Source organism: Meriones unguiculatus, chromosome 3 (genome assembly GCF_030254825.1).
Source record: "Meriones unguiculatus strain TT.TT164.6M chromosome 3, Bangor_MerUng_6.1, whole genome shotgun sequence".
NCBI classification, from domain to species: Eukaryota; Metazoa; Chordata; class Mammalia; order Rodentia; family Muridae; genus Meriones; species Meriones unguiculatus.
Window position 1 is genome coordinate 123,215,877 of NC_083351.1, and position 15,445 is coordinate 123,231,321.

The 15,445-nt window shown below is 40.0% G+C and overlaps 1 protein-coding gene across 10 annotated transcripts in view; it reads right to left on the reverse strand.

The window, feature by feature from the left end:
- The window catches only part of Prlr (prolactin receptor), a 186,617-nt gene that overhangs the window by 40,993 nt on the left and 130,179 nt on the right, over positions 1–15,445 (reverse strand). For all 10 annotated transcript variants that reach the window (XM_060380466.1, XM_060380462.1, XM_060380457.1 and 7 more), the window contains one exon: positions 9,101–9,160. The gene's annotated coding sequence lies outside the window, so the exon portion shown is untranslated. The remainder of the gene's footprint in view (positions 1–9,100; positions 9,161–15,445) is intronic.

Sequence of the window (15,445 nt, forward strand, 5' to 3'; positions counted from 1 at the left end):
AGCACACACTCACAGGTGCCTTAACACTTGATGAATGAGGGATTGCTTTTAATGATGTTCCCTCCCCGTTTGAAGCACCTGGAATTGAACCCAGAACCTCAGGAATTTGAAGTGAGCAGTCTACCACTACTTTGCACACTTAGTCTGACTCATGCATAAAAAGCCATATGTAACACAATATTTTCACACTTTTCTCACGTTCTCAGATCCAGGTGGGGGTTGGGGGGTGGATAACATGTACCCTTGAACCAGGAAGTTCTTTCTTCCAGTCAAGATGCATTTCAAATTACTGAGGACTCTGCTCTTAGGCCTACTGACTCCTCCAGGACCATTTCATGTGCATTAATTTGAATTCAGGGATAGATGTATTAAAATGGACAGTGAGATTTGGTTACAAGGCAGCTGTCTAAAAGTCAAAATACATAAAAGTTTTAGTTATTGGGAACTGAGGAAATGTGAGGGCTTTCAACAACAGACAAAACTTTGAGTATACAATCCTCAAAGGAAACAAAATAATTATCCTCTTTCTATTCTTTTAAATTTTTGTTCATTATTTTCAATGAAAACACATCAAGGGGTAGCCTGTATAACTATCTAAAGCATGTCCCCCAGTAAAAACTTTCATTTAATGAATTGGATACAAATGTAAAAATTATTTACTTCTATGGCTTCTTAATTAGGACACTGAGATCATTTGTGAGTGCATCAGTTATAGTGAGATGTTGTGGTTACAGGATACTACACAGAGAATAAATACAGATCAAAGGTGTTTAACTTAAGTCAAATACCTAAGATTTGAGGGTCCTGAGTGCCTAGATGTTTTCTTGTTAGCCTTCTTTGCCCCCTTTCCCCATCTTTCCATCCTTTGTTGTTTTTGTTCCCTGAACATTTGACTTTACTAGGTGATAGCTATGTTTTTCCTACTCAACTCTCTTCTGGTAGACCCAACAGCTCCTCCTACTCAATTGTTGCTTTTGATCTATAAAGTCAGAAACCTAATATGAAAGTTGGAATTTAGAAAGTTGAAGCAATTTAAATGACGGCAAGAAGGACCAAAGCAATTTTCCACTAGTCTTGTAGCTGAATAGGGTTCCTTACATCTAGTTTGTCCAGATGTCTGTTTGGTTTGCTCTCTGGATCTCATCTGTGTTCCAGAGAGTGGAGCTGCTTATCTGAGTATTAAATTGTGGTACAAAGTAAAAACAAGAAAACAGGCCCCATGCCCAAGAGAGATTGGCCAAGACAAACTGTACTTATTTTTTGTTGTTGTCTTTTCAGAAAGAAGAGAGAGACAGAGACAGAGAGAGACAGAGACAGAGAGACAGACCAAGAGACAGAAGGAGAAAGGGAAGATGGATGGTAAGATTGGGGGTATCTGAGAGGAATTGGGAGAGGAAAATAAATATGGTCAAAATATAAAATATGAGTAGGACTAAATAGAAACATTTTTCCCTATGTATTGCTTTATTTAATTTCCAAAAAGATTTCATACAGAAACATCATCTCATCTCAATTTACAACAAAGCATTGCACAAAATAATATACCAATAGGTAGTGAAACATTTTTAAAAGAAAATATAAAAGAAAAACAGAGCATACTTAATGTCTTAAACTCAAGCGTGGCTCTGAGTTATAGAAGGATACTTCTCTGTATTTCTATATTTCTTAAGTCCTCCATGACACTGATGTTTATCAAGCAAATTGGAGACCCAACTTCCCAACTTCCAATTTACCAGTAGTTTTGCCAGGCCAATGAAGTAGAACAGGTCTATGCAAACACCTACACACTTTCCTACCATAACAATGACCAGGCAAATCCCAGCAAATCATTCTTACTTTTTATAAGAATAAAACGACTGCTTGTTATCACAGCATTTAACCAGTGCTGTGTCTTTCAGCCTCCACTATATGAAACTATGAAAGGGATGATAGATTGGGATGTCAATACTAAAATATTAGTCCAATTTTGTTTCTTTCCACAAATATTCTTCTTGGGCATTTATCCATAAAGATTTCCATCCATAACCTGGCAGGCACCTATTGTTGTAGTCCAATCCTTGCCAGCTCAGTTTTAAAAACAAATTGATTTGAATATTATCAAGCCAATGTGATCTGGAAGAAGTTGGCTGCTTTGATGATATTCTTAGTTCTATCAATGTTCAGTGTATTTGAAGCTCAAACGATGACATCTTAGGATACTTTTCTTTAGATGTCCTGAAGTGGCAGGCTCACCCACACCTGGGTGTTTGGAATAAACTTCTGAATGACTTTATGGTCTAAAAGATGACAGTATAATCTCCACTTTTTATTTAAACTGTAGGTTCATGTGCCAGACACATGGAACCCTGGAGGTCCAGCAGATTAGTACGGGAAGAGAAGCAGGTCATGGTTGCTTTGTACCCTATACAGTTCAGGTGAAGGGCTGTCAGGAAGGGGCATTTGTTCTCATCTTCCACCAGTCTGGAGACAGCACTTAGCCCTCTGTCATTCCAAACTTAATAAGGGCAAGGATTTTGTGGTTTGACGGGGCTGAGGGGTTCTCTAGCCACTACATGTCAGATACTTGGCAAAATTCCCCAGTAAGCATTTGTCTTCCTCCTCCAACAGTTGCTATATTTGCTCCCTTTGTCTTCCTTCACAGCTCCCTAAAATCTCCACCTCCTATTATGGTTCAGCCCTAACTTGCATATCTAATTCATCAAAAAGCTACACTGATTTCTAGAAAAACAGTAGCCAATACATACCACTGAGATCTTACCAATCCTATCCTGTAGCCTGTTAAAATTAGTCTTTACCCACAAAAATGTCTCTTTTTCTCTCCAGGACTCCAGTCACTAGAAAATGTGATATACCCTTGGTATTTTTAGAAATAGCAAAGATAGGCTCGTGGTGACCCAATGGAAAGACCAGATATCTTTTTATTCTGTTTCAGCTCCCATTCGGGCAGATACTTTTGAACTCACAAAACTTTTGTACATGGTGGTACTGAAAATGAAGTTGACTTATCTTTCTGCAATTCCCTCTCTCCCATAGCCCTTCGAGCACATTGATTCACAGTGTATGTGTGTGTGTTAGCACTCATATTTAATACAAAACTTTGCACTCAATAAATGTTTCTGAGGAAGTATAAGTAGACACTGTATTGAGTGTCTACTGAATGTAGAGAGGTAAGTTGGCAAGGATTTTGTGCTTCTCAAGGGCTTTAATATTGCAATTTTTCGCCAAGGAAGATGATATCTTCTACTTAAAGTGGTTCAAAAATAGATATTAATGGCAATACTTGTTTTAATGCAAATTTTATTTTTCAAAATATTTTCATATAAGATACTTTATTTCATTCTTTTTTCCAACTCTTGGGGATTTCAGAATGGTATCACTGAGTGTATAAATGCATTTGGACTAGTGGATTGTCATTTGAGTGTAAACTGTTTTAACATCTTTCATAATATGTTAAAAGTCTCAAGAATATTCATACACATTGAATTAGAAAATACTCTTCAGAACTTTATCCCGAGTGAACATGTATATATAAAACATTTCTTGAATAAAGAGAGTCCTTCTCCTCATTGTTATTTACAAGAACAAATTATTAGAAAATAATTTAAACATCAGATCCTAAATAAATCATGGCACAGACAACAATGGAATATTATTTAACCTCTGTCATAATGTGATTAAAATGTCAATGATTTCTGGAGGTGAAATGTAGGAAGAATTGGTCACAAGAAATAGACATGCCTGATCCTAAGACACAGCCCTCTGCATGGGCACACAGTGGAAGCACACTCATGCCACCACAGCAGTGGTAATTCCCTTTGGGAGGGAGGGTTACTATAAAGTAGGTAATGATTACTTTTATAATGTAACAAAATAAAAGTGACTACTATTGCAGTTGAGGAGGCACATTTCAACAGCATCATTAATGCAACAAAAACAACTCACTGATGAAAATCTGCCACTTAGTGGTGTAAACAGAGGCTACCATATAGGAATGCGTCCCGTGTCTCTGGCAGTATGTTCAGCAGTGGCTGGTAGCCAACCTCCATGTATTATTTCTGTAGCTGAGGATGTTCCTGTCTCTAGGGCTATAGTGAAGGATTTCAACAGCTCTCTCGCCAACTGGCAGCTCAGTTGTTTTTAAGACTCCCTCCCACTTTTCCTAATTCCTTTACTGTGTCTGAGTGCATTTAAAACACCCAAGGGCAACGAGCCATTATTTGCCATTCAGCGTTTGACAAGTAGGTGAAAGGCAATTTCACAGAAAACATCTTTTTTAGGGCTCAGAGAAGGGTCAGGCCATCTTATTCAGAGGAGTTTAGGAACTCCAGTAGAGCTCTGAGTCTAAGATGCTATGTCCAAATTTTCCTCCGGCTAGATGGCTTCTGTCAGGACTTGTAATGCAAAGCAATAGGAACTGGAAGTCTAAACATCAGTGATGGGAAGTGCACGGACAGGGCCAAGAATGCAGAAAGTCTGCATGTCTCTCCCACCTCATGATGCTCAGGACCAGTCTCAAAGTCAACCCTCCTCCTTCTGCTCCCTTTAGGGGCACATCCTGTCTTTACCTCATTGAGTCACTCTTTTGTCACCCATGAGCAAGATGTTCTTTCAGACTTACTTTGCACTGAAACATCTGGGTTACTTATCTATCAAGATAACAGCTTGCTTCTCTTGCTCGATTTTTCCCCTCTCCTTTTTGTTCAGCTTCCTTCAGAAGTTCTCTCTTAGCAGAAAAGTACCAATCCAATCAGAGAGGCAATAGTTCTGGGAGTAGAACAAAAACCATTTCCATTGTAGATGCATTGGGTGGGAATGGGAAGAAGTGAATAGATAAAGATCCAGCTGTATGGGGGGGCAGGTCATGAAACAGGTAGATTGACCCACTTTAGTGGTGTAATGTGCATCCATCCATCCATCCATCCATCCATCCATCCTTCCATCTTCTCATTCAGCTATGAATACTTGGATGTAAGAACAGGTCATGAAATGAATCTTGTGCATAAAGAATTCTTGTAGTATATACGTACAGTCTCTCAAAGAGAGAAAGAGAATCCAGTAAAACACATAAATGACAAATGACAGAAGTAAGAACAAAGCGCTGTATGTGCCATGACTATTGTCATGGAAGATCTGACCTGGTCAAGGAGATGAGGGTGATGAGGGTGCTTCCCTGTGGAGGGTGTCTCTCAGCTGAGAACAAGCTTCCTTGCCTTGTCTTTGACACAGCCCTATCCACCAAATGAGTTTGGCCAACACCCACTTCTCCCTTTGTTTTTATGCAGGGCCCAGTCAGGCATCAGGTGTCCAGCCCCAGGGGATGTGGCAGTAGCAGACTATGCTAATGAAGGTCATTGTATTTTTTTTTCTTCCCTAGACTGCATTAGGAGTGGCTATCCCACTCAGCTCTAGTCATTGAGGCATAGCAGAAAATTTCCTTTTTGCTGAAAAAAGAGAGGGGACAGGAGCCCCCCTCCCTACCCCTCATCTTGACCCTGGTTCCTTGAAGATATCATGCTAAATCAAACCTAAAACTGATTTTCTCAGAATTTCTTAGGAAAGTGCTACATGCCCAGTGTTAATCCATGTTTAGCCAGGCATGCTATGGCTTGCAGCTCCAAGTATCCTCCCTGGGACCATGCCACAAAAAGATGCAGAAGAGGCTTAGAGCCTGTACCTACTCAGCCCTGGCAGAAAGTATAATCTCCATGGCCCATTTGCTCTGGGCAAATAGCACAACTTGACATAGTAGTCACAGTAGTCTGATGGACTTTTGCATATGGCCCTGGGATCTGATGCTTTCTCTTTGGCTGGGAGCTCCTTGGCTCCTATGTGTGAACACTGCTTAGAGTCCCTCTTGCCTCATGATTCAGAAGACAGTCTCTTGTTTCACAATGAGTTCACAGAATTCAAAGACCAGACAGGAGAGAGAATGGATCTCACAGGCAGTGTCAAAGATGGTCACTTCTTAGTTTCATAGAGTTTTGTTTATGGCTGGGCATCGTTGACATAACTGCTGACCTATTTGAAGGATTTTGACCCATCCTTTCACTTTCTTTTTGGAATCCTGTTTGGTCATCTTTCTTCCTCACTGCAGAGCCTGTTTATTTGAGCTTTCTCACTTTCCCAGAATCCTCATTGGGATGACCAGCTTGTTCCCATAGAAACTTCTGTGATGATGGATGGAAGTAATTTAGATGTCCCCTGTAAGGTGACCAATAAGGTGACCACTAAGCACATGCAGCTATTGGACATTTGGCATGGGGCATGGGTTCAAGATAATCGAGGAACTGAATTTTTAGTATTTAATTTCAACAGACTTACATTTAAATTTGTATATGGGGCTAGTGGCATGGTGTTTGATGGTCTGTGCTTTCAGTTTCCCTACTACAAGCAAAATTAGTCTCTCCTGGGTTCCAAAACACCTTCTCAGAAAAACACAAGAAGGGCCATCTCATAAGTAAATATTTGAATATAAATTAAAGTCTTAAACCTTGTAAGCAATACTGCAGCTCTCTCTCTTTTTATTGAACCCAGTGTACCACACATACTGAGCAAGAAACCTGCCAGCAAGCTACACATACACCTGCCAAGATTAGTACACAGATTTCTTTAACAATAGCACACTTTAATCAAAGTAGAAGCCTACATGGCAAGAATTGGGGGATGGAGGCAGATAAGTGTGCTCTGTAAAGAGATAACAGGTAAAGACCTTTAGATGCTCACCAAAAGATGCCCAGTGGAAGGCAAACCCTCCACAGTGTTCTTGGATGCTTCTAAGCTCCTTTATATCTCACAAATCTGGCAATATTTAATGTCACAAGTGTACAGACAGAAGCTGCAAAAGAATTGGACTGGGCAGAGCCTGGAGGATGCCAGAGTTCTTGCAAAATGATGTAAGATGCCAGGTTGCTATGAAGTGAATACAACCACTGAAACATAATTGAAAAGTTGGAGACCAGAAAGCGCTTACAGAGCTCACAACAGATTGTGGTATTTTTGTCAGGGTGTTAGACAGGAGTTGAATTTCTGCTCTTAATTTGAATCTCAACCTTTTAGGGAAGTGTTCTTCCTCTTGCATTCTTTTATGAACCTTGGTTTCTGGATGTTCTTTTCATATTGAAACTGGGATGTGTTGTTGTGTGTCTTGGCTTGTCTTAAAACTGCTTTCAAGTTCCTGCCTGTGTTTTCATAGATACCCACTGGCATCAGAATAATCTTTGCATACTGAATTCCAGGTTGGGTAAAGTGTGGAGGACATGGGGCTGGGCAGATGCTATGGAAGAAGTCGACCAGAGGGATGAAAAGGACCCAAAGGCACTTATTGATGAGGGAGCAGAGTGCATAGCAATGCTTGTGTTGTAGGATTTGCTTTTGGGACCTCATTCTCTTGTTCCAACCACAGGCACATCTGCTACCAACACTTTACCTTCTCTGTACTGTTTGGAGTGGAGAAGATTAATTTTAGTTAAGCCACTGCTCAGAATCCATGCCTTTCTGCTTAAAACATTTAAAAAGTCAGTCAGATATAATTTTTACACAGATACGTCGTTAATAAATAAGCACACATAAAAGGAAAAGCACACATTAAAAAAAGTAATTAGCAGGCAAATCTCTCTCATGTTTGCAACATGGTTCAGACTCCAGTTTTCCACACTTCCTTACCCATTTGGGGAAAGATTATTGCAGAACGTAGCATCACCCTATTGACCCCCAATCTGTCCATCTTTCAAGTTCCATGTGGAATCAAGTTGCAGAAACCCAGAAAGGAAGAAGAAGTGCAGAGAACCTGTCTGGATTAACCCCTCAGTCCTGATGTTCATGGGCAGTCCAGGGAAGGACAGTCATGTCACAGAGATCTCTTGTTCCCAAAGTGTCTGGATGACTTATGGCATCCTTTCTGTAGACATTTCCTAATGTCCACTCTGTACACTATGAATTTCAGTCCATTTAAATGAAAAGACAAAAGATCCTGCCAGGGTTGAGGTAATTTAGAGAAGCGGTGTTTGACAGAAGGGATTTTGTTCCACTTAGGAGACATCTGACGAGTCTAAACTTACTCTCACTACCCAGGGAGCATGGTTCTCGTCTTCCCAGGGCCTTAATCAATGTCTAGACATTATTGGTTGTTGAAGCCGGGTTTGGAGTGGCATCCTACTCTGATGAGGTCAAATAGTTGTGACAAAAAAATTAATTGACTCAGAAAGTCTTGACAGTCTTTGAGAAACCTTGGCCCAAGGGATAGGGCAGACTTCACTGGAGTGAAAGATGGCTCTCAAAAAAGTATCAACATTTCACTGTTTGAAGACTAGTAAATACTACAAGGTGGCTCAAAGAAATCTCAGAAATGTTTCACTTAGACTTTTCTTCAGTTAGTAACTTAGCCAATTTCCTATCTTCATAAGGTTTTCTTTTTTCTTTTTTTTTTTCTTTCTCTGGAAGAGCAGGAAAGCGAGGCCTCAGAGTACACAAGTGATCTATTCTCTTAAGTAGTCTAGATCTTTGACTGGCATCTCAGAGGCAATCTGTGCTAGCGATTTCTCCACGGCCTATTTGCTGACAGGTCCTGGCTCCCAGAGCTTCCTTGCTATTCGTAGACGAAGAAAATTGAGAACCTGCGACATATGAGTACTGTCACATAGGCTGGGCTGGATCAGGTCCAAATAGTGACAGTAAGAAGGCTGAGGGAAGTCTCAGGACGTGCTCACAGAATTTGTATTGAACAGGTTGGAAAAATAAAAGCAGATGCATTATTTTTCTTTCTGATTATAAAAGTAACACAGACATTGTCCAAAAAAAAAAAAAGCTCCCAATTTCAGAAAACTATAAAAGAAATAAAAGTCTCCTAATTGCACTCCTGGGGGATATGAACCAAGAAAAGCTTTTGAGAAAAACAAGAAAAGGAGAATGAATGTCAGGTTTTCTGAGACAATGAGCTAGGGAGATTGAAGATGTTTTTTGAGGATAGCAGAGTGTTCAGTCTGAACACTGATTGTTTGAGATGATGTTCTTTGAGACTCAAGATAGCTGAGTCCCTGCCCTTGCCTGAATGAGATGGACAATGGAAGGCAATCATGTGAGCACTCGATTAAGCCCTCCTTACCTTCAGGTCTCATGTGCAAAACCTCTGCGGTGCTCACCTTCACAGATAAGCGTCCTTTAGCTGAAAGAGAAGATGATTCATTTTAGCTCAAACATGACAAAGCAGGACAGATCATTTCTAGCTTCCTGTACCATGTAGCTTAAGCTGAACACCCTCACTTATAATAGCTGAGTTTACTTTTTTCATTATGAAGTAATATCGATCATAGAAAAAAGTTGCAAAAATAAATCCCATGTATTGCATCCAAAAACCCTAATTATTACTATGAATCACATAATAATAATTATCCTATGTCTTTTATGTACCAAAAATTACCTTTCCCTCAAGTTATCAGAGTGCAAGTCATAGTCACAATGCCTCCATTGTCCCTAATTATTTTAGTTTATTTTCCTAAGAATGTGACTTTTTTTTATACAGTGTAAGTTAGTCAGAAAAGCACCATTGATTCAGTACATAATGTATGGTTCATAGACTACTTTCGACAGCTATCACAACTGAGGTTAAAATATAGGGAATTTGATACTGGAGGTCCCAGATAGGATTTACTGATGAAGCCTGATATGGCCTTGGCTGAGTGAGATTCACCCACTTTTACTTGAAGCCCAAATTGAATTCTCCATCAGTGATTCAAACATGCTTTGGCAGAGGCTTTTTTGAGTGAGAAATGGAATATTCACTGAAATGTAGAGTGGCGTCTTTCATCTCCTGGGATGTGCCCATCAGGAGTCACAGCCTCAATCTTATCTCAGCTATTATTTCATACTCTAGGCTTGTGTACAAAATTCTAGACTCTTGTTTCCCATTGGCCAGGGGTTTCAGGAACACAGAGCAGATAACTACTAGAGATGCAGATCTCAGATAGGAAGAAACTTTTTCAACATTTGTATATAAAATAGATCTATATATGCCAGAAGCTACTTTTTAAATGTATTTTTTATTACAATTTATTCACTTTGTATCCCAGCTCTAGTCTCCTCCCTCATCCCCTTCCAATCCCACCCTTCCTCCCTCATCTCCTCCCATGCTCCTCCCCCAGTCCACTGATAGGGGAGGATCTCCTCCCCTTCCATCTGACCCTAGCCTATCAGATCTCATCAGGATTGGCTGAATTGTCTTCCTCTGTGGCCTAATAAGACTGCTCCCTCAGCCCCCTCAGGGGGAGGTGATCAAAGAGGCAGCCACTGAGTTCATGTCAGAGACAGCCCCTGTTTCCCTTACTGGGGAACCCACTTGGAGACTGAGCTACGTCTCTGCAGGGATTCTAGGTTATCTCCATGAATGGTCCTTGGTTGGAGCATCAGTCTCAGAAAATACCTGCCCAGATTTTTGGTTCTGTTGCTCTGCTTGTGGAAAGGCAAACGGGATAAACATCAGAAAAGGGAGAAAACAGAGAACAGGACAGAAGCCTACCACAGACGGCTTCTGAAAGACTCTATTCAGCAAAGTATTAAAGCAAATGCTGAGACTCAGCCAAACTTTTGGCAGAGTGCAGGGAATCTTATAAAAGAAGGGGGAGAGAAACTTTTTTTTTAAGCTTTAACCATGATATATTTTTTAAGGGGATAAGACTATATTTGTTTATTTAATTTTAATTTTAAAAATTATTTTTATTTTTATTAATTACAGTTTACTCACTTTGTCTCCCCCTGTAGCTCCCTCCCTTCTCCCCTCCCAATCCCACTCTCCCTCCTTCTTGTCCACCCATGCCCTATCCCAGCCCACTGATAAGGAAGGTCCTCCTCCCCTTTCCTGTGATCTTATTCTATCAGGTCTCATCAGGATTGGCTGCATTGTCTTCCTCTATGGCCTGGTAAGGCTTGCTCCCCCCTCAGGGGGAGGTGATCAAAGAGCAGGCCAATCAGTTCCTGTCAGAGACAGTCCCTGTCCCTATTACTATGGAACCCACTTGGACACTGAGCTGCCATGGGCTACCTCTGTGCAGGGGTTCCAGGCCATCTCCATGAGTGGTCCTTGGCTGGAGTATCTGTACACCTAAGGAAGCTAATCAAGAAGGAGGACTCTGGCTAAGATGCTCAATCCCCATTCAGAAAGGCAAAGAGGGTGGACATCGGAGGAGGGAGAAAGCAGGGAACAGGACAGGAGCCTACCACAGAAGGCCTCTGAAAGGCTCTACCCTGCAGGGTATTGAGGCAGATGCTGAGACCCATAGCCAAACTTTGGGCAAAGTACAGGGAATCTTATGAAAGAAGGAGGAGATAGTAAGACCTGGAGAGGACAGGAGCTCCACAAGGAGAGGAACAGATCCAAAATGTCTGGGCATAGGGGTCTTTTCAGAAGCTACTTTTTAAAGTTGGTGTTTAGGCTGGGAAGATTGTTTATCAGGTAAAGTGCCTGCCATGTGACTGTGGGACTGGATTTCAGATCCACAGCTTCCCTGTAAGTTCTGGGGAGGCATGGGGGTGGGCTACTTATGATCCCAGCAAACATGGGAGGTGGAGACAGGATCCCCATAACAAGCTCACTACACGGACCAGCCAAATCTAGCTAGATTAGGTAGACTCACTTGAACTCTGCTTTCAAATGAATGACCTTGCCTTAATGTATAATGTGCAGATAGAGGGAAGAAGACACTAGACATCAACCTCTGGCTTCTTCATGCATATGCACCTGCATATATACAAATGTCACATACAGACATATATACACATATGTACATTGATTACATACAAATGCAAAAACAAAACAAAACATCCTGTCTCCCAAAATGATTTTTATTTATGGACGTAAATTCACAATTATTGTCCAATTCAGTCTCGTAATACAATGTGAAAGCCAACTGGCTAGTAGAACCAGCCAAAAAGGCTTTCAAATAATTTCTAAGCATTCACATTCTAGAATTCTAGGAATCATCCCATGAGGAAGCTAGTGCCGAATGAATGTTCTTCATGCTAACGCAACTGATGGAGGAGGAAGTGAGTGACAACGACCCATGGTGACCATCAGTGTCTTCATAACTGTGAAACCCTCGCACTTTGTCAACACTGCTGCTCTGATTAGGCAGCTGAATTGTGTTTGCAACCAAAGCCCATGATATGATGAAAGTTATTTGAGCAAAAGTTGTTTATCCACAAGGCGTTTGGTAATGAGGTGTCGGGTGAGCCCACAGCTTGTGACACAGATGTCTCGGGCAAGCTTCCTAGAAGTAAATCACCAAAGCTTCTCCATGAGGTACAGTGACACCAAATTTTCATTAAAATAAAAAACCTCTTAAATATCCTAGAATGCATTTTATGTTCTGGGAATTATTTTAGCTCTCTGATAATGTCAGAACAACCCCCGCTCTTATCTGTTCTCATCCAAATGAGAACATACTCTGTTTGTACTCTTGTTGGAAACCCAGAAGGATTAGCTAAGGATGGAGAAGGGCACAGAGGCAGCAGTGCACAGGTCAGAGGCTACACTGCAGTGGACAGTCTGAAATACCATACAGTAGCCATGAGGGCTTTGGAGCACAGAGGCATCGAAGTAAATCATAGTTTCAGAAGCCTCCAAAGTGTTTATTGAATGGTGGGCATTGGGCTCTTATCATTTGCTCCTCTATTATTCATTCAACATGTACCAAATGTCTGGCATGCCAATTAAGCCTGGTCAATCTCTGTCCTTGCTCCCACATTTATTCTTTTCCTGCTCTGGGTTTGATGGTTCTTATGGCTAGGCTCTCTTGCCTTCATCTTCAGGAAGAGTTCAACTGCATGAGGTAGAGGATAAGAGTGGGCATGTCTGGATTCTCTTTCCTTCTACATCAATCTTTACTGTGACTTAGTTTTAGAAGTGGTGTATCTCTTTAAGCCACATTATTCATTTGGGTTCCCTTCCTCCATGACTGCCTATCACCGAGCCCCAGAGAAATTAATTTTTGTTCATTACTTTTTCTGCTGAGGAGTGGTGACAGATTTCCTTATTCAGCTCTGCCCACAAGAACAAATAATCTCATTGCTCTCTCTTAAAATATTGGCTTATTTTTTTACTGTGTGATCCTGATAGAAATAGAATTCAGGAAGGTTTCTTCTGTTTCTATTTTGTGGAATAATTTGAGGAGTACTGGTGTTAGTTCTTCATTGAAGGTCTGGTAGAATTCTGCACTGAATCCATCTGGCATTGGGCTTTTTTTTTTAGTTGAGAGAATTTAAATTACTGTTTCTGTCTCACTAAGGGTTGTGCATCTGTTTAAGTTGTTTTATTAATCTTGATTTAACTCTGGTATCTCTCTCTCTCACACACACCTTTCTTTCTTTCTTTCTTTCTTTCTTTCTTTCTTTCTTTCTTTCTTTCTTGTTCTCTAGATTTCAAATCATGCTACAGAACTACAGTAATAAAAAACAACAACATAGCACTGGCATAAAAACAGAGACACTGATCAATGGAATAGAATTTAAAATGCACACATAACTTCAAACACCATAGAAAACTTATTATTATTATTTTTCTACAAAGAAGCCAATAATACAGACTGGAGAAAAGACAACATCTTCTAAATTGGTGCTGGTCAAACTGGATAGAAGCTGCATGTAGAAGAATGAAAATAGATCCATATCTATTTTTCTACACAAAACTCAGCTCCAAATGTATCAAAGAACTGAACATAAGACCAAATACACTGAATATGTCAGAAGAGAAAGTAAGAATAGGCTTGACCTCATTGGCACAGGAAAGGACTTTCTGAGCAGGATTCTGATAGCACAGTAACTAAAACCAACAGTTAATAAATATAACTTAATGAAGCTAAAAGTTTCTGTACACTGGACAACATCATTTGAGTGAAGCAGCAGCTACAGAATGGTAAAAATTCTGACAGAAGATTAATGTCTAAAATATACAAAGTACTAAAACAACTCCCAATATCAATAAAACAAATAACCCAATTAAAACACGTGATACAAAAATAAACAGAGTTCTCAAAAGGTAAAACACAAATGACAGAGAAATAAGAGTATTCACTATATTCAGTCACCACAGAAACGCAGATTAAAACTACTGTGGGAATTCAACTTACCCCTTGAGATGACCATGATAAATAAAACAAATGGCATCAAAAGCTAGCAAGGAGATGGACAAAGATGAACACTTATTCATTACTAGTGGGAGTAAAAACTTATATAGCCACTATGGAAATCAGTTTGGAGAGTCCTCAAAAAGCTGAAAATTGATCTACCTCAAGACCTGGCTATCCCACTCTTGGGCATGTACACGAAGGACTCTACATCTTACTGTAGAGATACCTGCTCATCCATGTTTATTGTTGCTCTGTTCATAATAGCCAGAAATTAGAAACAGCTTTGAAGTCCATCACCTGATGAATATATAATATAATTGAGGTACATTTATACAACAAAATATTATTTGGCTTTTAAGAAAAATGAAATTATTAAATTTGCAGATAAATGGATGACCCTAGAAACAATCATCCTGAGTGAGGTGACTGAGACTCAGAAAGGCAAATATAGAATGTTTATTCTTAAATGTTGATGTCAGCTTTTAAGCTTTAGATATATGTATTTCAATTAGAAAGGGGAAATTAGAATAGGAGGATTAAATGGGAAGGGAGATAGATGGATAGGGTAGAGGAGAGACTATGGGGAGGGACAAGTGACACTAAAAGTCTTTTGAAAAGCCACACAAGAACTATTTCCTGCAGAAGCTTTAAACAGATATATGCATATATAAATTGAACATAAATGGAGTTACTATATAATGGGGAAGAGAATGTCCCAAGTGGACCTCATATGCTACCAAGTGAAACTCATAACCAGGAATAGGTTATATCTTTTTTGAACCATTCACAAAAGCAGTCCCACAGACCAACTCCAAACATTCTGAGCTATTGCCAATGATATTGGTTATCTTCCATAACCTGATGTCAAGATTATTATTACATTCTGAGCTATTGCCAATGATATTGGTTATCTTCCACAACCTGATGGTAAGACAGTATTACTGAAGACACCACACACTTATGCCACTGAACATGGAGAAATCAATCTGATGCTCAACCAGAAGGTTCACCTCTTGCCACTAGCATTCATAGTGCTGGATGATATCATACATGCTACTGAAGGAGAAAAGTAATCATCAGTCTCACCCAGCTATGATCCTGAGGGCTGTAATAGAAATCTGTCTATAGCATACACTCACCAGTGCAATAGAAGCATAGATGTTATGGGAGTAACCAGCTACCCTTTCATAAGATTTATGGCCTATTTTATGAGGTGGAACACATGCCTCGCACTATTAATGAGGTCAAGAACCTGAGACTAGATCATGGGCCTTGCGAAAAGCCTAACTGAACATTACAATAAAATGACTCTCTCCCAATGACATATTGTT